Below are 27511 nucleotides of genomic sequence, written 5' to 3' on the forward strand. Positions count from 1 at the left end.
GGCCAGGCAGATAGTCGAAGGTAACTATTCTTGCCTCTCCCTCAAGGATTTTAACATGAAGCATTAAGTTTTTTCCTTGAATTAGTTCCTTGAGCAAAGAGATCAAATAATATACCTAAGTGTACAATCATGAACATTTTGGAGGCCGTTTTTACGACCAACTGCTAAGGTGTGATTCCTTTTTCCCGGATGCTCCCAGCATCCGATCCTGGACTGTTTTTCTAGATGCTCCCAACATCCGATCCTGGATCATTCGAGACTTGGTGAGATCCCAATAATCTCAAACAAGATCATGCAAGCAAATGTTCTTGGTAAGTTAACTCATTTTGACTTGCTCTTCCCCTTGGGTTTTACCTTACAGTATCTTAACCCTAACTCAAAGCATTAAATGGTCAACCAAGGCAACGGACATGCCTTATTCGCAACCCAACCAAGGGTCCTTTTTTCTTCCAGTTCTAACCAAGTTCAGTTAACACACTTGGCAACATAAGATTCTTCATCTAGGCCTTCAGGATACAGTCTAGATGCATGTGTCCCTTCCATCTCTCTTAGTGTGGTACTATGCAGAGTTTTCTAATCATCCTTACCCATCATGCACATGGTGTGTTTAGTATATTTGTACATCCTAAAGGACCTTTAACTCTGGCAACAAATACTTATTCCTAATGCATCGGATCACATGTGACTTGCATATATTAAAGTCTAGGTTTCTATCCATCGGTGCAATTGCATCTTACGAACGGAAACTATCATTTCATGTGTTTCTTTTAATCATGATCACAAAGCATGAATTCTAAATGACTATTCATGCACTGAACTGGTTTAAAAGCTATTATTTTATGTAAAATAATGCAAAAACCTTATCATTCTATGTGTGTAAAAGCTATCATTTCATGCATATAAACTTATGTGAATTCCATACTCTACTTCATGTTTGCAACCTAGCACTTAGAGTAAACAAAAATCCTAAGCCTCGTTCTTGCTCCATGCATATAGCTAACCCCTTTATTTCTTCCACGAGAAATAATAGAGAATTAATTACAAAGCTTAGGATATCTAAAGAACCTAGGTTTGATTTGTGATCATAGGGGCATTTGTTGCGTTGGTCGCTCCGCTCGCCTCTCCCGCATTACTGGTACCAATGGTAGCTTTGGCACTTATGCTTCCCGCCAATTTCTTTTTGGGAGCCATTTGACATGTGGAGTTTGGATAGTCCTGACCTTAACGGGGCCTTCAAGACGACGAGCTCGGGAAGGAAAGGTCGTGAGAAGGGGTCCTTTGCTGATGAGGGGGTGGCTTGAGAGTGGCTCCTCGAACACGGCTCTCGACACCTTCTCCACTCACCAACTCTCTCTCTGTCTCTCTCTCTCTCTATATATATATATATATATATATATCTCTCTCTCTCTCTCTCTCTCGCTCTTCTTCTTCTTCTTCTCCTCTTCTCCTTCTCTCTCTCTCCCTCTTCTCTCTCTTCTTCACTTCTTCTTCTCCTTCTCTCTCTTCCTCTCCTTCTCTTCTTCTCTCTCTCTCTTCTTGCTCTTCTTCTTCTTTTACTCTTCTTCTCCTTCTCTCTCTCCCTCTCCTTCTCTTCTCCTCTCCCTCTCCTCTTCTCCTTCCTTCTTCTTCTTGTTCTTCTTCTCTTCTCCTTCTCTCTCTCTCTCTCCCTCTTCTTCTTCTTTTCTTCTCTCCTTCTCCTACTCTCTCTCTCCCTCTTCTTCCTCTTCTTCACTTCTTCTTCTCCTTCTCTCTCTTCCTCTCCTTCTCTTCTTCTCTCTCTCTCTTCTTCCTCTTCTTCCTCTTCTTCTTTTTCTCTTCTTCTCCTTCTTTCTCTCTTCTTCTTCTTCTCCTTTTCTCCTTCTCTCTCTCTCCCTCTTCTCTATCTTCTTCATTTCTTCTTCTTCTTCTCCTTCTCTCTCTCCCTCTCCTTCTCTTCTCCTCTCCCTCTCTTCTTCCTCTCCTTCTTCTTTTCCTGATCATGGGGGGGTGCAGCTGCCTGGCGAACGAGGAGGGGCGAGGTTTCTGTCAGAAGCCCCTAGGGGGGGGCATTAGTGTTGCCGCACGAAGGGGGGGAGGTGAGGAACATGAGTGGCGGCGGATCTACCGTCTAACATCCAGGGGGGCACTTTCATCGACATAGGGAGGGGGAGCCTCCCCTTTATAGGAGGGGGAAGAGGGTGGCATGGCCACCACCCCTCCCACCTAGGGGGCTGCATGCCTCCCATTTACTTCACTTCACTCCCTCTCTCTCTCTCCCCGACATCCTGTTAGTGGAGAGAGAGAGAGGGAGTTAAAAAAATTTGCACTAAATTTGAAAAAAAAAATCATTAAGGGGGGGTGTTCCTATGGGGGGGAGACACGGGGGGGGGGGGGGGGGGGGGGGAAGCACAGGAATATTACACTAGATTACAAGAGAAAGGTTTATTGTAGTTACACCTCATGAAAATCTTCTAGGTTTTTCCTAGGAATCTAAGAATTTCCTAGTAGGTTCTGGATCACTGTAGCTTGTTTGACTTCATCCCTTGTAAGTTCAAGCTCTCTTTGAGTCTTGTTGGGATAATTAGCATGGATATGTCCAATGTTGTGGCAATGGGAGCATTGGTGTTTAGGGTTCTTTGGACATTCGCTTTTGAAATGACCTAACTCCTTGCAATAGAAACAACATGGAGCTTTATCACTTGGGATCACAAGATTCTTGGTTGTATTTGGCAACATCTTCTTCTTTAGGCCAAATTTCCCTAGGATCCTTTTAATAGACCAAAGTGGTCCTTTATGTTCGAGAATTTGTTTCCAAGTTGTCCTCTTCTTAGATTTGGACTAAGACCCATGGACAATCGGCTTTTCTTGTAATATTAAAGCATACTCGCAAGCTTCAACATTATAGCAAGACCCAATCTATTTTAGTTGAGAAGAAAACAACTTAAGAGAAATTCATTGTAAGTTAAAACTGTCTTTCCTTGCTAAAGTATCTCTGATCACTTGTAAGTTCTAGGCTCAAAATTAATGCAACTCATATTACTTGGGCTAACTGTAGTTACAGGAGTAAGGTTTATTCTAATAAAAATTGTATTACATGTCATTAAAACTTTTAGGATTTCTAATCATCTTGAAGAGATTAGTGGGTTCTAAGTCTTCGTCTTCATCCGATTCCTCTATATAATCAAAGACTGCACTTATGTAGCTTTGTTTTCTTGGACACTCAATATCTTTTGGACTTAAGTGTGGACTTAAGTTAGGGTAGTGTGCTTGGACGTGCCCTAGATCATTGCAGTGGAAGCATTGATTGTTGGGACATCTCCTATGGATGTGCCCTATCTCTCTGCATGTGTGGCATCTCTTGTCCTAATCTGAAAAATCCTCTTTGTCACAATTGCCCAATTTAAGTTCTTGGATGATTGGCTTTGCTCAAACTAATGCATCTTGCAAGTCTATTGGATGCATTGCTTCAAGACGGTGGTTCTCATCAAGCCACGGTAAAAGCTGGATACTTCCTGCACAATATTCATAGGTGGTGCATGTTTTAATAGGGTTACAAACTTTGAGTAGTAGGCTGCCAATGTTAATTCTAACTACTTGAGCTTGAAGAATTCATTCATCCTCAAAGTCTAATAAGTTGGCGGAAGGTATCACCTGCGTACAACATCTTTCAGTTGAACCCAAGTGACAATGGCTTTAGATATACCTTGATCTTTGCACCATTGCTTCCACCCTATCCAAGCTTGACCAAAAAACTTAATTTTCAGTATCATTGGTTGATTAGTAGAAGCAGTTTCCGCATTAGAGAAATAGTCATTCATCGACTCAATCCATGTTTTTATCTCTACTACAACGTCTATTCCTTTTCCACCAAACTCAGCTGCCTTAATCTATTTGAGAATGAGTTCTTTCTCTTGTATGTCACCATTTTGGGTGTGGAAGGTGCTTGACAATCAAGCCATACCACTTAGGTTATTTTGTTTAGGATATGACTAGGAACCATACATTAATCAATCATGTATGATTACAAAGTTTTTCTCTGATACCAACTATAACGTGTATCAACTACCTATGAACATTTTTAGTGGTCAAGAATCTAAGCGTCATTGCCTAGCACTCCCATGGAATGTTACGGGGTTTGTCACTTAGGATTTCTTGAGTGTGTCGGCCACTCCCAACAGAACGTTCGTAGCTCACTCTGCTTTCCAGCTGTATTCCCAAGTCTTTCAACACTTTTATCAACCAAACTGCTTCGCAAGCCGCTAAGGCAGCTCCTCTGTACTCAGCTTCTATACTAGACAATGCAATAGTAGGATGTTTGATACTCTGCCAACTAATCATATTGTTGCCCAATCCAAATGCATAACCACTGATTGACCTCCTGTCATAGGCACAACCAGCCCAATCAGCATCACTACACCTTGTCAAGTCAAGAGATTTTTCATATGCATAAAACAACCCATAATCTGTAGTACACTTTACATATCTCATGATCCTCTTGACTACATCTAAATGTGGTTTTCGAGGCTTCTGCATGAACTAACTAATCAGTCCCATTGCATAACATAAGTGTGGATGGGTAATAGTCAAGTATATCAAGTTGCCCACCATCTCTCAATACATCGTCACATTCTCTATGTTGTTCCCAACATCAATCTGCAACTTGACATTCTGATCAAGAGGTGTCTCCATAGGCGTGCATTCAACCATACCATACTTCTATAACATGTCACATTAGGAGAAGTATAGACTCTCTTTTTTGCCCCTTAAGGGGTTTCTCTCACCTCTCTCTCTCTAAAAAGAAATTCCAAAATAATATTAGAATAAGAGATCTACAATCAAGCAAATCTCGTAATTGTATTTTCAATAGATTTTACCTATTATTTTATTCTCAAATTGTAGGATAAGGTCACTTTTTCTCAAAATCCTCATAACTAAAAAAATACAATTCTATTTTTTGTAAAAACGGATCCAATCATTAATATATGACTGTTTAATGCCCTCATGACTTTTCAACGTGAAAATATATTAGAATCATTCTCATTCTTGCTTCTTAAAAGGGTGGAAATTAAAAAATGATATAAAATAACGTACACATCATATTTTAAGATTTTTTTTTACACAGAGACACCTTTTTGACTCGAGAGTTTCCTTGTAAATTTTTAATGTTTTTGGACAGGTATATGCCCATTTCTAGGCATTTCTTCATTCCCTCTCAAAGCTCTAGTTTTGTCCGAAATTTTGTGTACTCTTCTCCTTCCCTCCAGAATATGGTTTCTTGCATACGAATTCTTCTGAAGCAATACTTAGTACTATATACAACACTCTCTACCCTACTATAAGAAATCTCAGGAGTGGTTTTGATAGCATTTGTTGAATTCAAATAATCTCTATCTACAACACTCTCTACCCTGCTGCAAGCAATCTCCCTCCTCAGTACTGTGCTATAAGATATCTTCCTCTTCAACACTCTATACTGCAAGCAATCAAGTGATAATAGAGGTATCTTTATTTTTTTAATCTCTGTGATGTTATTATTCTTCATAGTTGTTGTTTAATCCTTAAGTGTCAATCCATATATATATATATATATATATATATATATATATATAGAGAGAGAGAGAGAGAGAGAGGAAAAGAGGGAGAAGGGAGGGGGGAAGAGAGAGGACTATGTGAGATGAACTAGGAAAATAAGTGATAGAAGGACAGAGAGTAAATTAGGGTAGAAGATAAGATGATATTATTGTTCTCCACTAGCCAAGATTACTGTATAAATGTGTTTAAATATCTTTGATCAATTCTGAGAGAGAGAGAGAAAGAGAGAGAGAGAGAGAGAGAGAGAAAGAGAAAGACAGAGAATATTTTGGATAGAATAGAAGGTAAGATTGGATGCTGATTAGAGGTAGATTAAAAGCTAAGATTACAGGCAGATTAGGAGTTGATTAGGGTCTATCATGACTGAAATCAAGAGAAAGAGATAAGATCCAACTGGGTAAAAAAGAACACAGATATAGTGAATCAAAGGTTTAATTGTGTGATTTGAGCCAATCCAGAATTAGTTGCATCCTGTTGGATTGATGCTGACCTACTGCTCCCAGATATTTAGACGTTCATGCTATTGATCAAAAAATTGGCATCAACTCCTTAGCTTACTATTAGTAAAAGGGGTGTAATTGTGTAATGTTGAAATTGGCATATATTTTTCTTTACAAGATGTAGGTGCAGGACGTACCAAGAGAAAGAGAGATATTCACTTTCAATTGGAGGATGAATATGCACCAATGTTGAAAAGAACTGCAGAAATGGATGATACAATAAGATATAGGATGCAACAAGAAAGAAATGCAAGGAAAAAAAATGTGGACCTTTGGGTTGATGGGTGCATTTATCCACCCGATCCAATCACTCAAAGGCCACCACAATTTGAAGGGCTTACATCATTTGTAAAGCTCGTTTGTGAAGGCAATGAAGGATTGTATGGATACACATTCAGACTTGTCACACAAGGATTAGCAAGGGTTCATCAAGCCTTGAAAAATATGCAGACAAGATTACAAGGGAATATGTAGTCTTTGATAGAAAAGGATAGATTATTAGCTGAGAAGGATAGGGAGAACCAGAGCCTACAACAAGCAATGCCTATCATTGAAGATGCTATTCAGGCTACACACGTGCAAAATATGGAGTTATAGTCTAAAGTTATGGACTTGGAGAAGGATAATCGAAACATAAAGAGGAAGCTCACAGAAAATTTGGAGATTGGGCCCACTTTAAAAACCAAAGAAGCACATCGGCGCATCCGATTAGTTATACCAATTCACCAATTAACCAAAGGAAGTGGACAATATCATAGACATGTACAATGAGCAGGAACATTGTAGATGGTGTCGCAAGTGAACATCTTAGGGATGTGAGAAACTTTGTTATTGCTACAGATGCTTAGGGGATATGTGACAAGATGGGAATGAGTTCTGAGTCATATAGTATGCTCTATCAATAATTGGATACAAGATTTAAGCAAGTCTTCAAGACTAAGCGACTAATGCCTCTGCTAAAACCATTTCACGTGAAGAAGGCTCGAAAACAAATAAATGAGAAAGTTTTAGAACTAATTGGTGAGCCAACACATCTAGAAAATACACACATACTGAACTATGGCTTTAAAGAAGTTGCATTTGTATTGAATGCATCCAACAACTTTGTATTGGATATATGTAGGGTTTAGATTGCTATGGTCAAGTTCTACAATATGTCTATGGAAGAATGTAGAGGAAAGCTTAAGTTTATCCTCAAACTTGATGAGAGTGAGATTATTAAGGGGCAAAAACTTGAATGTGTGAGTATAACACTTATGAATCAAGCATTGGATCCCAACATCGATGAAAACCATCCTTTATACTTCAATGTACAATTAGAGAATGAAATATGGTGTCTTGCAGCATTTGAACTACCAAAGGAGGACCATGAAGTACTTAAAGTTTTTTTTAACCTCACTAATGTACCCAGTGTTATTCAATAGCAAAATAATGGAGCAATTTTACACATCGAGGGGTTTGGGAACTATCAAGTTGAATGGCATCTTGCAGGTGATTTAAAAACATTAAAGTGTATGTTTGGTTTATCAAATGCAGCAAATGCAAAATTTTCGTGCATATACTGCATGCAAAATAGGAAGAAAGGGAAAGATGGAAAGAAAGAATGGCTTGCCAAGGTAGGACAACAAAGTGCTCCAACACGTGATCAAAAAGTCATGAAAAATGGAATGCTAGTTCCAGTGGATCCAAACTGGCGCCCTATTTTGGAAATACCACTAACAAGGGTTCACTTTTGCACATTGCATTGTTTGGTTAGAATAATTGAGAAGCTAGTATATGAATATATATGCTTTGCATACAAGATGCAGCCTGTGTCAAAAGTTGATGCTACATGTAAGAAGGTAGAACAAGTCCTCTTTGAAGTTGGATTGCACGGGGGCCAAGTAGAAATAAAAACACACGAGAAAAAATTGAGAAAGAGTGGAAATATCCCTTGTAAACCATGCTTTGGTGGACCTAAGCTAGGAATTCTATATCTCCACCTCTAGATGAGGAAGGCAATATACTTGTAAAATAACCAGAGAAGTATGAAGCATGGAAAAAGTTGCACCTTGCTGTTCTAGATTGGAGCAATGGGGGATGAATGAGGATTGCTAAGGCAAAAGTGTGGATACAACTAGATAGATTAGCAGCTCTCTTACAAAAGTTGAGGTTTAGGGATGGTGATGCCAATACATTTAAAGAGACTGTTGCTAAATTTCATAAGTCCATAGTGGAGGCATGGACTACAAATAGTATAACACACTACATGGTCAGTATTGTCACCATTACAAAAAAAAAATCATGATTTGGAATTATTTTGTGTTTCGAATATCTCTTCTTGTGCAACATATACTTGAAGCACATGGTCCATACTTTGCAGATCAAGGAAGTTTGGCAGTTTGGTCAACTCAAGGCATGAAACGATCTCATTGGCAAGCTCGTTGTGCTTTTCAAAAGGCAACTGATCATGGATGTGGCATCAATTATTCCAATTCTACGAGGCAATTATTACAATGGTGGTATAGGAGACTAGAGATACGATACGAGGAAAAAGAAAAGAAGTCCAAAACCTCTCAAGAATAGTTTATAAGTAGGGAAATATATGAAGTGAGAAAAGAAAATATGAAAACAACATAGCTAGACAACGCCACGCAGAATGGTTGGCAACCCAAGAGAGAGATGGCAAGAAATGGAGACCTAGATAAAGACAATACTTTTGATGCATTTAGAGTCCACGAGAGAGCAAAGGTACCCGGGATATGACACATCAATACTCCTATCTTTAACATGAGATGTCTTGCAAATTTTGTTTAAAATTTTGAAGGTTTGTCACTATGTTTTTTAAAGTCAATTTCAAACTATGTTTTTTAAATTTAAATTTCATTTACACTACAATAAGTTTAAAAGTTTCGTACTTAAGTCAAGTCTCTCCTTTCATTTTTTCCCATTACTCTTCACTCTACCCTCCATCTTTCTATCCTTCATTATCACAACCATGGCACGTTCCAAGCTTCCTATCAAGAAGGCGTCTGTAAAAGCAAGAGCTCAACACTCTTCTGAATCTAGTGAGCATACTATGAGTAACAAAGGTCCCTTGGTGGCCGACAACGGTGGCCCTACTGTAGCTAATAATGGTGGTTCTACTTTGTCCAAAAATGGTGGCCCTAGTGTGGTCAATAATGATGGTTTGCCATTGTCCAAAAATGGTGGTCCACATGCTCTAGTTGCTCCACTTCCCACTACTGCTCCAGCTGGTAATACACGTCCTCCAACACATAAGAAGCGAAGATGGAGACCAGGCATAGCTGTGCTACGTGAGATAAGGAAATTCCAGAAGAGTGCCAACTTGATTATTCCTAAGGCACCATTCTCTAGGTTGATGTGAGAAATACTGCAAGATCTGCAGTTAGGGCATCATCACAAGTTCTTTTCAAGGAACTAGGCAAGGAATGTGGGGCAATGGTCAAGCCAAGCCTTGCTTGCTCTCCAAGAAGCATCTGAAAGTTACTTGATTTATCTAACGGGGGATTCTCAAGTTTTAGCCATTCATGCCCGACGTATCACTATTAAGCCCATAGATATGGTTCTTGTTCGTAGGATCCACAACAACAAGGATGCATTTAATCTTAATGTCAACAATATGCTTTGAGAAGCTACCTTGTAATTGGATCTATGTTTTTAGCTCAGGTTTGGTTGTAGATTGTAAGGAGCTTAGTTTTGGTTTATCTTTCCAGTAGACCTTCAATTATTTGATAGTAGTGGTCTAAAAAATGGAGCTAAATTTTGCCTAGCTCTAGTTGTACTTTGTGCAATGCACTATCTACCGTGTATTTCATGGTTTCGTAATGCCAAATCTGATATTTGTTATTCTATTTTGCCATGATTTACATTGTGCATATTTTCAAGTTTCTAAATTTGAAAGTAGTTTTGTTAAGGATAAATTCAATGCGCAATCACACACACATCAGTGATCAGTTGTACATGGGCCGATGTACTATATCTTTATTGTATTTAGCGATTTGGCAATACTATATCCGATATGAGATATTCCATTTGACCCATGACTTATTTTTTGTGACTTTTTAAGTTTCTAATAACCTCTAGCCAGCGTGAATCGCCATCACTGATAGGGATTTGCAGATAGTGAGGTTCTTCCGGCGATGGAAGGATAGTCCTCATGGAGATCAACAATGATAGGGGCGTACTACCAAAACATATACAGAATGTAGCTTTCAAAGAGATTTTGTAAAACCCTGGTTGTAATGGATCCCATGTAAAATGCTATGAATATGAATACAATTTTATTGGCGTGTCTTATTTTTGTTTATTCACTTGTTATTTGTTTTATTTATGTCTTTGAGTTATCGTTACATGCGTTCAAACGAATACATATTGCGCACGAACTCGATAAAGCACTATGTATCAAATTTAGGGTACGAATTGTGTTGCGTATAAATCTGATAAATAAATGTAATATTCAAGTAAATAATAATAATAAACGACACGTATGACAAACTACATTGCACGCAAATCCAACAAATATCGATTTTCATACATTACATTGGTGATGAGATATCATTTGGCACTAAGTACATCTACTCTCTCCTAGGCTTCTTTGAGCTAGACTCCCCATGGTCAGAGCTTTTCTTGATCATAGGCAGCAACACATTTTGCCCTAGTAGTTCCTGCATAATGACATTGGGGTCTTCAACACGAGCACAACCATGCCATGGGCCACCAAGGAAAAAAGTGGCCCAGACCTAGTACTAGAGAATAAGTAGAGGATATTTGAACGTCGAAGCAATACTACTTTCTCCAAGCTAGAGTTTTTTGGGATGGTCTGAAAGGGCCCAGCCTTTGTTAATGCCCTCAACTTCAAGAAGTTCTCAGAAAAATCCAGAGAGCATGTCTTATGGAATGCAAAAATGTCGCTCATAAACTGGTCAATATACTCCTTCAATGCCGAGTCCTGCATCCTTCCTCGGCTACCAGATCGGCCACCTTGTCTAGATGAAAATTCATCTATATAGACAATGTCTTGCATCACACAAGTTCAATTTCAGACTCACTGTGTGAAACTCACTATGCATGGAGTGTGGTAAAGATATATACATCGGATTTGCGTCAAAATTTACCAATAGGGCCCCTAGGGCATCGGAAGTGTGCACATCAAATTTTTCTGGGATTGGGCCCTGCAAATTCAGGCCCCCAGACGTGAGCCTCCGGTCAGGGCAGCTTTGGGGGACTAGATTCACACCCCCACATGCGAGCATCCGGCCAAGGCAACACTAGGCGCCTGATCCTGGAAAAATTTGATGTGCAAATTCAAGCCCCCAGACATGAGCCTCCCAAAAAAATTTGATGTGCATACTCCTAATGCCCTAGAGGCCCTACTAATAAATTTTGACACAAATTTGATAACATTAATTCGACAACATTACCTTCTCTACATCATCTATCTGTTGTTGTAATGGAGCAACCAGGTCTGCTCTTGCAGCTGGGCCACCCTCGTCTCTCTCTTGGGAAGATACTATGTAGTCGAGTCGAGGTCCAAAAATGCTTTCTTGCAACCGCTCGAACTCCTCATGTGAGATCTCATACTGTGGCGCCGCATTCTCAATTTTCTCTTAAATGCTCACAATGGTAGAGATGTCATCGACACTGATGCCATCATATCGAGCCACCTCATCAACATGTGTTGGCGCATCTTTTATATCAAAATCTATAAAATCATTAGGTGCATCACGTACCATGATACAATATAGCTCTTCTTCCCTTAGCTCCAAAATTTCTAGAACATCTTGCATAAGTAAATATTCCACCCCCTCGATGATGATAGCATGGAGAGAAGTGAGGGGTGGCTCATCGGCTTGTCGGTATCTCAACAGGGCAATGAGGTGGGTACATAATGGCTAAGCTTTGTGCTACCTCTACTCTCGGATCAAGTGTGATCTCTTCAGGTTCCCTCTTGAAATACTCTAGCTGTGGCCGAGAGGGTGTGTCGATGTCTTCCTCACTGTCCTCTTACACCTCAGTGCACAAAACATATATGGCAAATGCTGCATCGCGCTCGATGAGATCCATCGTGGCGTGGTCTTGGGATGAGGTGAGCACTGCTCTGGCATGGAGATACTGTCCCACATCCACGAGGGCTCAATTTATTACCTTTGCATGACTTGATCCAGCACATAAACTATATAGGAAATATATGGAGACCCATATGAGAGCAGAGTTTAGAATAGAGTAGGTGAGAGGGTTTGCCGCATCACAAAACGATGCCAGTATACTAGAGCTAGGGTCTACGGTGGAAAGTGAGCTCTCTAGACTCAAGGTTGTGCAAAACCTAGGGTACATCTGGTCTCCTATGTGTGCGTCGCATGTGGAGCTAATCCATGCGGTGAAGGTGGCAATGGTAGCCATGGCACACAAAGAGAGAAGGAAGGAGAGCACAAGTGTAGGGAAGTAGAGAATGAAAGTGAAAATGAGTTTGGAGTTATAGCCTTTATGTATCCAGGGTTTTAAATAAAGGTTCTTTTTAAACACTAAAGTTTGAAATTAAAACTCTTACCTTAGTTTCTTTATTTCAATACTTTAAAGTAATCGTTAAAATTACTCATATAGACAAATGCTTCATTCTACATTATTATATTCTTGAATATACTTGGATCGTTGAGTATATGCAAGTCCAACTACAGAAAATATAGAAAATTTTTAAGAAAAGAAATTTGAAAGACCTTCAAAATCCCTTGGATCCAATTTAATATTTAATTTTAAGAAATAAGTAGAAGAGATGAGCTATAATATATCATTATGCAAAGACAATATTGCATAGATTATGGAACTTCCGCTTGTAATTTAATTATAATTTTAACCAACACGATTGACTAATTATAGTATGTATTATCGCACTCTTGGATCATAGTAAACTAAGATTATCTAAATTGAAAGTACTCAGAAGTTACTTCCTAAGTTCAAGCATGCGGAATTGGGACATGTATATCAGTCTTGTCAATTTGGAAAGCAATCAAGGCTTCCATCTATGAGGCATGTAAGCACTACTACTAGACCATTACAACTTGTACATTCTGATGTATGGGGACCCTCACAGAATGCATCTCTTGGGGAATCACGTTACTATGTGTCCTTCATAGATGACTATAGTAGGTACACATGGTTGTATGTGCTAAAGCACAAGAGTGATGTCATGGATGCTTTTCAGGATTTTAAGAGACATGTGGAGAAAGAATTGGCTTGCTACATTTCATGCTTGAGATCTAATAATGGTGGAGAATATGTTTCTAAAGACTTTGATCACTTCTTGGCAGCTCATGGAATTTAAAGGCAATTGACATGCAGGTACACATCACAACAAAATGGTGTGGCAGAGAGGAAAAACAAGGTGATCATGGAATCGGCTAGAGCCATGTTGAATGAGAAAAGCCTACCAAATGCATATTGGGCAGAGGCTGTAATGACTGCAGTGTATGTCATGAATCGTACACCAACAACAAGTATACATGAGGTGACTCCTTATGAGAGGCTTTATGGGATAAAGCCGAAAATTAGCCATCTTAAGGTTTTTGGATGCTTGGCATATGTACATGTTCCAGATGAAAAGAGGAAGAAACTCGATCCAAAGGCAAAAAAGGCCATCTTGATTGGGTATGCACAAGATAGGAAAGCATACAAATGCTACAATCCTTCTACTCATGAGACATTGGTCTCAAGAGATGTGGTATTTGAGAACTGAAATCATGGCATGAGAAGAATATCACTGTGATGAATGATGAGTACGGTTGTCACGAGCCTTATGTACATGCAGGTACAAATGAAAGTGCAGAAATTTCTGGGCCTTCTAAAGATGCTACTACATCAGTTAGTCCTTGGACAGTTAGATTGAGGACTTCAGCATCTTTGTCCACTGACATGAGTATGTCAGTGAGGGAGAGAGATGTGGATAAAGACAAATGAAAACTTGATGATGTTATAGGGCCACTCACTCGTGGTTATGATTCACCTGGTACTGACAGCTTGGATAGTGAGTTTGGTATTCCATCAGTTGTGACTCCTGGTGTGAGACATAGATATATACCACCTCATGAGAGAGGAGAGTCTCATACTGCACCTCAGTTGAGGAGATAAAAAAGAGTCAGGAAGCCTATGGATACGCTTACATACAGTGGCTACACAATGAGGCACTATGCATATATGGCAAAAGTCACTAGCTTCAAGAAACCCACAAAGTTTTCTGAAGCTATTTTTGATTATCATTGGTGTAAGGCAATGGATGAGGAATATTCAGCATTGGCTGAAAATGACACTTGGGATTTGGTTGAATTGCCTGAAGGAAAAATGGCTATTTGTTGCAAATGGGTATACAAAGTGAAATGCAAATCAGATGGCACATTGGAAAGGTACAAGGCAAGACTTGTGGCAAAAGGGTATGCACAAAATATGGTCTTGATTATGAGGAAACATTCAGTCATGTTGCAACCGTGAGGACAGTGATTGCTTTGGCAGCATCTAAAGGATGGAGTATGTATTAGATGGATGTGAAGAATGCTTTTCTCAATGGTGATTTGGTTGAGGAAGTATACATGGATCAGCCCGAGGGCTATGCACATCTAGATTTTCCTACATATGTGTGTAGATTGAAGAAAGCATTATATGGGCTGAAGCAGGCACCTAGAGCTTGGAATGCTAAGATAAGTGCATGCTTACAAAAATTTGGTTTTACTATGGGCAAGGCTGATCATAGCCTATTCACAAAGAAGAAAAGAGCTGGTTATGTAGTATTAGTCATCTATGTGGATGACTTGATCGTTACAGGTGATGATGTCACAGGAATTGGAGAGATCAAGGAAATGCTACATGCTAAATTTCAGGTCAAAGATTTGGGAGATCTGAAGTATTTCCTTGGGATTGAGGTTGTCTCTACACCTCATGGTACTTGGTTGTTGCAGAAGCAGTATGCATAGGATATGTTAACCAAGTATGGTATGTTGGATTGCAAAGCATTGAGCACTCCATTGGAACAAAATGTTAAGCTACTTGCAAATGTTGGGCATGAGATTGAGAATGTCACTATGTATAGACAAATGGTGGATAGCCTGATTTACCTTACCATTACTAGATCGGATCTTAGCTATTCAGTTGGACTGATTAGTCAGTTCATGCAGAAGCCTATGAAGCCACACTTGGATGCAGTGAGGAGGATCTTGAGATATGTAAAGGCTACATCAGAAATGTTACATATTCGTCATGCATAAATTTCATTTCATCGAGTTGCATTTATAAAAGATTGCATGGCTTATCAAAGCATGAAATTCTAAAGCTTAGACAAATGGGTTATAGGCATGATTCTTTGATGTAAACCCTAATAGGTTTCATGCAAGTTATCATTTGTTGTGACCTTAGTAAGGAAAGTAAAAGGGTTATGGCATACCTTATAGAACATAGATGCATGAAATGTGGTATCTAGCATCTATTTACACCTTTAGAACAGGGTTAGCATCTCTAGGAAAGGATTGACCTTGTCACAAGACAAGTAGTCCAATTTAGCTAAATCACCTAACCCTCAAGGGATTCGTATAGGCATAACTAGTCAATACGATATACACCTCAAGTACTAGCTAGGGCTTGGCACGTTAGAAATGCAGCCAAGTATCGTACTTGGAAGCCAAGTCAAAACCCTCAAACTCAAAGGTCCTACCCACATTCACGGAATGTTAGGGTCAATTGACATGTTAGAAATGCAACCAAGTATCGTACTTGGATGCCAAGTCGAAACCCTCAAACCCAAAGGTCCTACCCACATTCACAAAATGTTTGGGTCAATTGGACGCACATGCAAACAACAATCCAGGGTTTCTACCCTAAGGATCACTCGACCTAATGCTAAAACTTGGATTGAGTTTGGAAACCCTAGGACCGAACATTGTCGGCCTAGTACAATTAGCATTGGGTTGGGTAAGAAGACATCCTAAACCCTGCTTCTTGTCTAAACAAAATTCCTTGACCAGGAAACGCCGATCAATGGGTGAAATGATCCCATGAGTTAGGTGCGACACTTGTGCAACAAGTTGCAACGTCGCATGGCTTTGTGGTTTAATCACACGATAGATTTTCCATTCCTTGAAATGAGGTTGGCAGGTTCTAACGCGAGTCTAACTTGCAAGACGATGAGTAGTCAACCTACTACATCACCTTTCTTGGGCTAATTTGCCAAGTCAAGGGAAGATATGTATTTGCTTGGTAAGAAAAGGATCAATCAAGTTAGAGCAACATGGTCGCCAGGATTTAATGTTAATTTATGAAACCTAAGGTGTTGGTTAAGTTGGGTTAACAGGGTATGACCCTAAACCAAGGACAAAAGGGTGAACAAACAAACCCTTGGGAATCTTGCTAAGTTGCAAATGATCCTGGATCGAATGCTGGATGCATTCGGAGATAAGGATTCACTCCTTAGCAGTTGGCCAAATAAATGACCAATGGATTGATTGTGCTTGTAATACAGTTGGTATCAGAGCGAACCAATGAGGGATCTGTCTTTATAAGAAAACTTAATAAGAAGTAAAGAAAATGTTGCTGTAAAGAACATTTCCTTACTTATCGATGCTATCTTGCTGAATTATGAAGCATGGAACAGATTCTTGGTATTCCAGGTCATGTTTATGACCGTGATGCATGCTTTAGATTATCGACAAAGGATTGATATGATGAACATCCTAGATTGCATTTACAATCCATCACCCTTGTACATGGAATGGAGATGGATGGGTGTTTCAAGGATCTATTACGTAGCTGCCCACCGACTTGCGTACCTTCAAATCAACTTGAAGAGAATCAAGTGGATGGAGGACCTAAAGATTGTGAAGTTGTTCGTCTTTATTGAGGCTCACGCAAACACGACCCTACATGTCGGAGGTCGAAGGGTTAATCAGAATAAGTATGTGTATGGAAAAGTGACTCGAGTAATCCCTGTCGACCGAATTAAGGTGTTGGGATATCATGAGAAGAACGGATATCAAAGGAAAATATACCCTAATCTTCCAATGACTTACCAATTCCTGAAAATCCATGATCCCATTGCATACTATTACATAGTTCCCATAGCTGAATGCAACAACATCTTATTCTCCTCGAATTGATGTATCACCTTGTTCCATCTCCCCAAGAAATATTGTACTTCGAAAGGGCTATGTCCATATGAATGAAATAAGGCTCTTTTTATCAATGAATGTCTTGAAGACTGTGAATATTGATAAAGAAGTAAAGTGATTTGGTCACTTGGCTAAAAGCTGAAGTAGATATGTAACGTAATGTGGGATTCTTACTGGGAGGAAAAGTCGACTTCAGTCAGATTCAGGGTCATGAACCTAGGTATCCATGAGTGTTTGCTCAGAATGGATTGGCTTAAACCTAATGATGCCCACATTCATTGTGGAAAGGGTCAAGTTTCTTTTCGAAACTCTGAAGGGGAATTGGTCACAACTCAAGGAGAGGCTGGAAAGCCAAAAATTCAATTGGCCAAAGCATCTCAGATTATAAAGGGAGTTAGAAAGGGGCTACCTTTCTACTTGATTAAGCTTAATAAGCTAGATAAGAATCAGGAGTCTAGTAAAGAACCTTCATGGCTAAAGGTGTACGCAGACGTATTTCCTGAAGAGTTGACAGAACTTCCACCTCAAAGGGAAGTTGATCATGAGATCAAGCTAATGCTAGGAGTTGCACCAATCCCAAAGAGACCATATAGGATGTCCATTCTGGAAGCAATTGAGCTAAAGGAGCAACTCAAGAAACTATTAGATGAGGGCTACATCCATCCCAGTAGTTCGCCATGGGGAGCTCTAGTGCTATTCCATAAGAAAAAGGATGGAACACTTCGGTTGTGTATTGATTACAGAGGGTTGAATCAATCAACCATTAAGAACAAGTACCCTATTCCAAGAATAGATGAACTTCTTGACCATCTTCAAGGTGTGAAGATGTTCTCCAAGATTGATCTCGGGTTTGGATACTATCAGATAAGGATCAAGGAGGAAGATATTCTAAAGATGGCATTCAACAGAAGATATGGACACTTTGAGTTCCTAGTCATGTCGTTCGGGCTGACTAATGCATCTACCACCTTCAACAGGTTAATGCAGGATATCTTTAGGCCATATCTTGATGACTTTGTACTCATCTTCTTTGATGATACCTTAGTCTACTCCAAATAGGAACAAGATCATGAACCCCAGCTTTGCATTGTCCTTGAGACAATGAGGGCACACAAGCTTTATGCCAAGATGAAGAAGTGTGCATTCTTCAAGTGACAGATTGAGTATTTGGGATTCATCGTGTTAGCGGAAGGAATCTCAGTGGATCCGAACAAAGTCAGAGATGTTCTAGAATGGTCAATATTACCAACAACTGTCAAAGAAATACACAGTTTTCTTGGATTGATAGGATGGTATAGGGTCTTTATAAAAAACTATGCTTTGATTGCAGCACCTCTGACGGATCTACTGAAGAAGCAAACATCGATTGAATGGTCAAGTGCAAAAAAATCTAGCTTTGATAGATTAAAGCAAAGTTTGGTATCAGCACCTATCCTGAAACTTCCAGACCTTGGCATGGAGTTCGAAGTAGTAATTGATGCTAGCACGCTTGTCTTAAGATGTGTGCATATGCAAGGAGGACATCCTGTAGCATACTCTTCAAGGAAGTTGAAGAGCCATGAGGGGAATTATGCTACCCACAATCTGGAGTTGTTAGCTATCATCCATGCTCTCAAGCTTTGGAGACACTACTTGTTGGGTAACAAGTTTACCCTAGTGACGGATCATTAAAGTCTCAAGTGGATCTTTACCCAGAACGAGCTCAACATGAGGCAACGTCGATGGATTGAAGTGCTGGAGGAGTATGATTTTGAAATCAAATACCGGCCTAGAAAGGAGAATGTAGTTGCCGATGCACTCAGTCGCAAGGCATTTCTTAATTCTCTAATCTTGCATCCATCAACAGCTAGATCTCTAGCCACAAAGGTATCCATGCCAACCAACCCAATACTTGAGCTAGCTAGGGAAGAAGCATGCCATGATCCAACCTATCAGAAGATGCTAAGGGAGATCCCTATCAAGTATCAGGACCAAAAGCTACAGGCTAAGCATCAAGAATTCTCTATCAATAGTGGAGTTGTCTACTATAGAATGAGATTATGTATACCAGCAAGCCAGTCACTCAAGCAAAAGATACTTTGGGAAGCTCATGGTTTCCCTTTCTCAGGACATCCTGGCTATGCCAAGACCCTCAACGTAGTCAGGAAGAGCTACTATTGGGAGAGGATTAAAGGTGTCGTTATCAAATATGTCACTAAGTGTTTGTCTTGTCAACATATTAAGGCCGAACATGTCAAAATGCCAGGGAAGTTGCAACCACTTGACATTCCCCAAATGAAATGGAAATTCATCAATATGGACTTTGTTGTTGGCCTACCCCAAGTTCAAGGAGGATACAACTCCATTATGGTTGTGGTGGATATGCTCACCAAGATTACATATCTTATTCCTGTTAAGACAAACTATAAAGCCCCTGACATTGCAAGGTTATTTATCAAGGAGATATTCAAGCTACATGAGTTACCCAGAAGAATCATTAGTGAATCATGATTCTCTCTTCACATCACACTTTTGGAGAGCTATCTTTGAAGCCATTAGGACTCAACTCTATTTTAGTACAGCTTACCATCCCCAAATTGATGGTCAAACAGAGCGAGTCAACCAAGTCATTGAGGATATGCTAAGGGCACACTGCTATCGTGAACCAAAAAGGTGGATTCAATACTTGCCACTGGTTGAGTTTGCTACAATGCTTCTTATCAACAAAGAATTCAGATGACCCCTTTTCAAGCATTGTATGGGTACGTCTGTCGAAGTCCTTTAAACTTCTCAGACCCAACCCTAAGAGTTGAAGCTTCAAGGCAGATGCTAGAAGATATGGATGACCAAATGAAGTCAATAAGACAGGACATCCAAACCGCCAAGGATAGACAGAAAGCATACGCAGATTTGAAACGTCAAGATAGACCCTTGCTGAAGGAGATATGGTCTTCATTCGCATACGCCCAAAGAAGAGTTCCCTATCCTTAGGTGAATGTAAGAAGCTAAGTCCAAGGTATTGTGGACCCTACAAGATCCTCAAGTGCCTAGGACCCAATGCTTATAGACTACAACTCCCTCTGAGAACCTAAACGTTCATAATGTATTTCATATCAACCTACTGAAGAAGTATGTACCTAATCCTAGCCATGTACTTGATGATCAACAAGCTGTAATGCCTAGCCAAGGAGTCCTTGAGCTACGGCCTAACAGGATCTTAGATGTTAGGGAGAGACAATTGAGATCCAAAACCTTGAGAGAATGCCTCTACCAGTGGAAAGATTATCCCGAGGAGGATGCCACCGGGATGGATGAAAGCACTCTCAACCAACAATACCCCCAGTTCTTCTCTAGATGAGGACATCTCGATTCCTCCAAGGGGGAGAGAATGTAATATTTCCGCTCAAAAATATTATTGAACTTGACTCCCCGTACGTTGCGTAAAACCTGTGCAAGGTTATCTCCCACATCATAATTATTGGCAGCTTAATCCATACCCAACACGCGCAAAAATGATTCCTCAGCATTGCGAAATCGAGGCCAGGGTTGAAGACCGTAAAATCCACGGGGAAACACCATTTTTGAAGGGGCAGTTGGATAAATTTAAGTCAAAATTTTTTATTATTATCCCTTCCCCCATCCGATTCATGGCTAGAGGAGAGGGAGTGTGGGGAGGAATGGCCTAAGGTGGAGTCATGTGTGGGAGCATGAGGAGGGAGAGGCATGCTTAAGCCACTACATGGTGGCTACCATCTCCCCCCTAAAGCTATAAGAACCCCCGCCTGTGGTCAAGTGGAGAAAGGATAGAGGAGAGTGGGGAGGCTACCGTGCTGAGGAGGGGAGCAGAGAGAGGAGAAGACGAACACCGCCGTGCTGCCAGGGAAATCGCTGCTGCCATCACAAATCCACCGCCAGGCTGCCGATGCAGCCGCTGCCACCACCGTCCTCGCCATCAACATCATAATCCCACCCCTTTGTCCATCGCCATGATCCTCCCAATCATCACCCCTTTTTCTCTCGCGTGGTCCTGGGAAGTAGAAGCTTCCTAGAAGCTTCTAAAGGAGATCCTCTTAAGAATTGTGCACGCATCTAATTCTCGGTCTTAATATCCACACCTTGTGAAAGGGTAATTCCTGCGTAAGGGAGAAAGCAGGTGGGCTTGGAGGCTATTTGCCAAAGCTAGGAGGAATCCATGGAGTTCAAGTCATCAACGATGGATCCCAAGAAGACGCAAGGCACACCCACGGGAGGTTTGTCCCCAAACTTACACATGGACATCACCGCGGATCCACAAGCCGAGGTTCCACAAATTTATTTCCACATAAAGAAATGCTTTAAGCACGCTTAATTCCATAAGGAGATTGGATTTTACACTTATCGTTAATTCATGTAGTAGTGATAAAAGTACACTCTGTAAACGATGGATAAGGATTGGTGCATATTATGCAATTGGATTGTTTGCATCTCCAAAGTTATGAATGTAAATCACTTACTCACCCTATGAACTTAGTCACAAATTGCCTTGTCATGCATTTTCAAAGTGAAAGTCTAAAATGCATATTGCCTAGTGTTAAAGAGGAAATTGTTAAGTGCATTGGTCGTGAAGGAAAAGAGTATCTTGCATTTAGTCAATAACTTTCTTTGTTATGACTCGCATGAGAAAATTGTTAACTTCCGTTGCATGGCATGAAAATGAAACCATGGACATTGCACGTTGCATGCAAAGATGTTTGTCGAACGGATTGAAGGTTGCATGTCACATGAACTTCATTAAACGATATTGTATCTAAGGGTCGCATGTTATATATTCATCATGCGTAAATTTCATTTCATCGAGTTGCATTTGGATGTTGAACCTTGTGCCTTTTTAGGGGCTATCGCGAATTCGAACTTCTTGCCTTGGCCGCAGTCTTATGATCTTGGCCTGTCTCCCTTGTATGTGCAATTGCCTTTGAGGTACGACACCTTGATAGAAGTACCGATTTGCAAAATTTGGCTTTGGAAGGCCTTAGGGTTCGGATCTTGGGCCTTCTTCTTTCGGAAAAGAGGGATTCGTGAGAGGGTTCTTGCAAAATCCTTGCGGAAACGGAGGCTTGAGAGATTCTTCTCCTTGAAATTCCAGCTAGGAATGGGTTTATGGGCTTTGTGGAAATGGGGACTTATGAACTTCTCCTTCCTTTCATAGAAGTTCCGAGAGTAAAGATCTTTGTGGAGAAGGAGTGTGGGGGAAAAATTAGAGATGGGTTTATGGGGAAAATCGAGTGGGAAGGGTTTAGAGAAACCCCTCTTATTCTTATAAGAACCGGGGCTAGGGTCTTAATAACTTCCTTTGCTTCAAAGCTGGGATGGGCTTATTGAGAATCTAAAGGGAAGGCCTTTCAAACCGAGGGGTAAAGATTTTTCTTGTGGCGGATGTTATGGGAAGGGGACTTGAAAATTCTGGGGTTGAAATGAACTTACGGAGATCCAATATGAAGGCTTTAAATTCCAGGAATAAAATGGCCTTCACGGGAAGGGGGCTTTAAAAAAAACATCGGGTAAAATGTGGGAGTTGTAATGGGAAGGAGGGCTTTAAATCCGGAGGGTAGAGTGGACTTAAGGAGATCCAAAGGGAAAGGGGGGTTTAAAACCGGCTAATATGGCTTTATGGGAATCCACAGGAAGCTTAGAAGCTTCTGGACAGCAAGTGGCACAAGGAGACGGCAATCTGGAGGCTTTGATGACAGCTCTTGGCGATGGCAGCGGCGGCCTTAGGCTTCAGGTGCGGCGGTGTTCTATGAGCTGGCAGCTCCTCTAGTACAGTGCAGCTTCGTCGTAGCTCTCCTTTCTCCTTCCTCCACTCCCTCAAGCATAGCCTCCACAGTTGTCAGCCTCTCCCTTCTCTCACACCCCTTTTTTTTTACTCCCCCCCACAGGGGGTTTTTATAGGATAAGGGGGGAGAGGGCTCCCTCCTACGTGGCCCCCTTACATGGCTTCTTCCCCTCCACCTCTCAAGTTGCCATAATAGCCCATCCCCTTCCCTCAGCCACACATTGGCTAGGGGAAGGGTAATAATAAAAAATTTGCAATTCCCATCATTATCCTCTTGACCTCCTCCCAAGAGGGAGTTCACCTCTGGTTATGTGGGTTTTTTAAACCTTGGTCCTCTTTTGCCAGTGGAGAGTCATGATACCTCGTGTATAGTTTAAAGATTTCACCATCAGTAATTCCAATGCCAGAATTGACCTTTGCGTGAGTCTTACGCGGGGTGTGGAAAGTCGGACTAGTAATATCTTTATTCAAATGGAAATATTACATGGAAGGGGAGGAAGAAGGCCATGATGATGGGGAAGCTAGGGTGATGGCAATGAGGATGATGATGATAACGATAAGGAGGAGGGGCACACATGTGCCACCTCCCTCCCCACCCCACTATTCCTTTTCCATCACAACACTGGCATGGACGCCATGAAAAAAAAGCATGGTGAAGAGAGAGACAGGGCCAATCCATACCACACCCATGACCTCCCTCTCGGTTATAGAACCCCTCTCCCCCCCATCAAAGGAAAGAAAGAGGCCTTGACGCTGTGGCACAGTAGAGAGAGAGAGAGAGAGAGAGAGAGAGAGAACCTTCTAGAAGGTTCTCTTTCTCTTTCCCTCCTTAGAGGGTGACCACATGCTCCTTTCCTTCCCCGCAAACTTAATCCCTATCCTGCAAGCTCTCTCCCCCTTTTTTCCATCCACTTGAACAAGAGGCTACTGAAATTCCAACACGGGTTGCACCTAGAAGAAAGGAAGATTGAGAATGGCCCCCAAGCAAAGTACGTCGAGTGCAGGTGGTAATCCCACAATTTGGAATGAAGCCTCAGGCAAGGGTATCAACGCCAATACAACTATGGTACTGGATGTGCATAATACATTTCTAAGTTGTTGGCTTCTTGCTTTGATTTCTGCATGGGACACATTGGACCGTACTATGCCTCACGAGAATAGGTCATTGAAAATGATAAATTTCATCCCAAATATTCGAAGATAGAGTTTGCAAAAACCCATGTATCAAGAAAAGTTAATTGCATCCAGTTGCTATGTGATAAAATCCACATAGAGCATAAGCAACATATAAGATTCCAAGGTATTTTCAACTCCCCTTTTCTCATAAATAATAGATTTGTTTTCACCACATTGATGTTAGAATATCGAGCTCTCCATACTCTTCAATCAGTCTATCTTTATGTGTGTGACTGATATTAGCTGGGTACAGTTGTACAAACGTGTGACATTCAATAAGTTGGTGTAGTCAGTGACTCAACCACTGTTAGTCTTGGTTAGTCATACCTATGTGTGTAAGTCTCTTTCAGTTAGTATGATGGAATATAATGAAAGAAGAACAATAATGAGCTGAGGCTCATCTTCCGCCCCACTCTATCTCTCTCCCTCTCTTAGAACATGGTATCAAAGCTTGAACGCCTCAAGCTTGAAGGCTTGGCAGTGGCCATTTGACATCAAAACATCAAATCTGAAGAAAACGTCATAAAAGGAGACTGTGCCTATAGCCTAGTTTTTTACAAAAGCTATATCTTGCTAGAGAAATGGTTTTTGGAGAAACGACCCACATATTCTGATCGTTTCAACATGGTCTACAACTTTGCAGAAGAAAGTTTTTTCAAATACCTCACAGATTTTGAGATATTCAGCACAGACGTGTGTAGACTGACTGTTTACTGCAATAAATAGTAGGTGAGTAGTGGGCTGGCTGTATTTGGTACTACTACTTGCATACAGTACAAACATTGATACTTGTATAGACAAAGTTTGTTGCTGGGATGTTTTGCCACTACCATAGAATGTTTTGAATTGATTTGAGCTTGGTTTATGCTCAATTGACTGTGTTTTTTCATTGTTGGAATACAGTTTACAACAAGAAGGTTGTCAGGAAAACTGTCCTGAATTGCAAAAAATTGTCCTGAATAGCAAGTAAACTACTCCTAAACTATAGGAAAAGGAGTCAGATACTTACATGTTGTATATATCACTGAATACCTAAGCTGCAACTATGGAAAATGCTGAAGGCACTGACAATATCACTCAAATTGTGGGAGAAAAGCTGGACAACAAAAATTTGCTTTATGGAAGTTCCATATGAAGAATTTTTTGGTTGGTAAAGGTTATTGGGACTTACGTAAAGGAATCCAACAAATGATCAAAAAAGGGCTCATAAGCTATGGACTGAGAGAGCATGCAAGGTGTTACATTGGTTTTCCTTATGTATATCATATGCTATGGTAATATAGATTACTAGATGTAGTTCTCCAAAGGATGCATGGGACATACTCATGAAGAATTATGAAAATGTAACACATGCAAGAAAGATTTAGCTAAAGCAATAGTTCAATAACATGTCTACAAATGGCAAAAGCATTCAAGCCTACACTACAGAGATCAAGAACATAGTGGATCAGCTTGCCACCATTGGATCTTCAATGTTTGAGGATGATATGATTGCAGTGACATTGAATGGACTTGGCATTTGATATGTCTATTTGTGTGAGAGCTGAATTCCCTGATTGGGATGAGCTGATTGCTTTGCTGCTACATGAGGAAGTTAAGCTTGAGTTGAATACAAGTTCTAGTACGTCTCAAAGTAGAGACATTGTTCTTTACTCTAGCCAGTGTGGCAGAGGTGACAGAGGCCATGGCTCTTTTCGAGATCGAGGAGACACTCAAAACACTTATGGAGGACATCATCAACAGAATGCCTGGAATGGCACAAATACATAAGGCCAGCGTGCATCTAGTGGCTTTAGAGGCATGAGGAGATCACCCCATGGTAGAGGTGGTGGATTTGGTTCATGGCAGTCAAATGATCAGTTAAACAGAGATAAGGACTGTCATTGCTGTGGCAGATATGGACACATTGCAAAGGATTGTTACAATAAGCAGGGAGATATGAAGGCAAAGGAGGGAAAAAAACATTGGTACTATGTGTCTTCTAGCGGTGCTTATGATGAGCATGTTGATGTTAGATATGATCAATGCCCCACCCTCATTAGGTGCTACCAATGATCCATGGTGCTCAAAGTTCTAAGGCCCCCATTATGAGGAGAAGCCAAATGTGAGCCCGGACATTGGTTGAGTCCTGACTTGTATATCTGATGAGGTCTATGTGACCGGATGGCAAAAAGGTGACTGTTGTGGGTCTAATCTTTGGGTTAGATGGAGTGGTTAAGCTGGTAGCAACTCGAGGCGCATTGCATCGAGTTGCGGTGTATGGGAGTTAAAAGGGGCCCCTATTGTGGGGTCCGGGGGCCACGGAAGCGGCCCTTGGCTGGGAGGTCCCAAGGGGGCCAGCGGCCCCCTGGTGGGGGTCCGAGGGCAGTGCCCCCGGCCCGATGGTAAAGGGAATATTCCCTGGCCAACTAGTGGAGGCTCATATGGTAGGTCGGTCAGCAGGCCGACCTAATGACCTTCGCGGGCTATAAAAGCTAAACCCCTTCGCAGCCATCTCTCACTCATCTTTCACCCAGTCAGAGTTTTTGTTCCAGCTAGCCTTAAGCTCTTCACCTATCTTTTCTCTAGATCGCCATCTAAGCTTCACACAGTGGAAGCGCACGGGTGGACAGAGCCATCTTTGTATCAGTTGTTTGAAGTTAAAGAATTTACTGATTCTCCTCTTATCTGTTGTGTACTCTCTATCTCTTTCTCAGATTTTGTTCGCTGCGCCGTTAATATTTTACATGGTATCAGAGCCCAGGGGGCTCTAGAGATCGGAGAGCTTACAAGAGGCAAAGGCTTCAACAGCAAAGAGAAACTATGTCGACTTCCGGAAGCGGTGCAGGAGGTGGTGTTGCTGTACCGGCTATTCAAACACTGAGGATTCGTCCACCAACCTTCAGCGAAGGCAAGTTAGATGGTACAAACTACACCTTGTGGAAGTTCAAAATTACAACTATCCTTGATTCTTATGAGCTTCTCGAGACTGTGCTGGGGACTGACACAGAACCACAGCCTACCCCCGACCCATCAAATCCTAGTGTGATGATTCCTCCGAATGCAGATCTTCTACGAGCTTGGAAACGAAGGAATGCAGATGCATTGTGTGCCTTAGTTACAAGCTGTTCTGACAGTGTTTTGACTTTGATTCAGCATACAACCAAAGCGTCAGAGGCTTGGAATGTACTAAGGAGTCAATATGAAACATGAAACCAAACAAGGATTCAAAACTTGGAGAATCAACTAGCAGCGGAGAAGTTTGCTGAAGGAGAGACGGTTGAAGCATTCATCACTCGGATTAAGAATCTGCGCGACCAGATGGCTGGCACTAGGATACAAAAGACTAG

This window comes from Lygodium microphyllum, chromosome 16, assembly GCF_053477565.2.
Source record: "Lygodium microphyllum isolate KBCC chromosome 16, Lygodium_microphyllum_v1.1.10, whole genome shotgun sequence".
Taxonomy (NCBI): domain Eukaryota; kingdom Viridiplantae; phylum Streptophyta; class Polypodiopsida; order Schizaeales; family Lygodiaceae; genus Lygodium; species Lygodium microphyllum.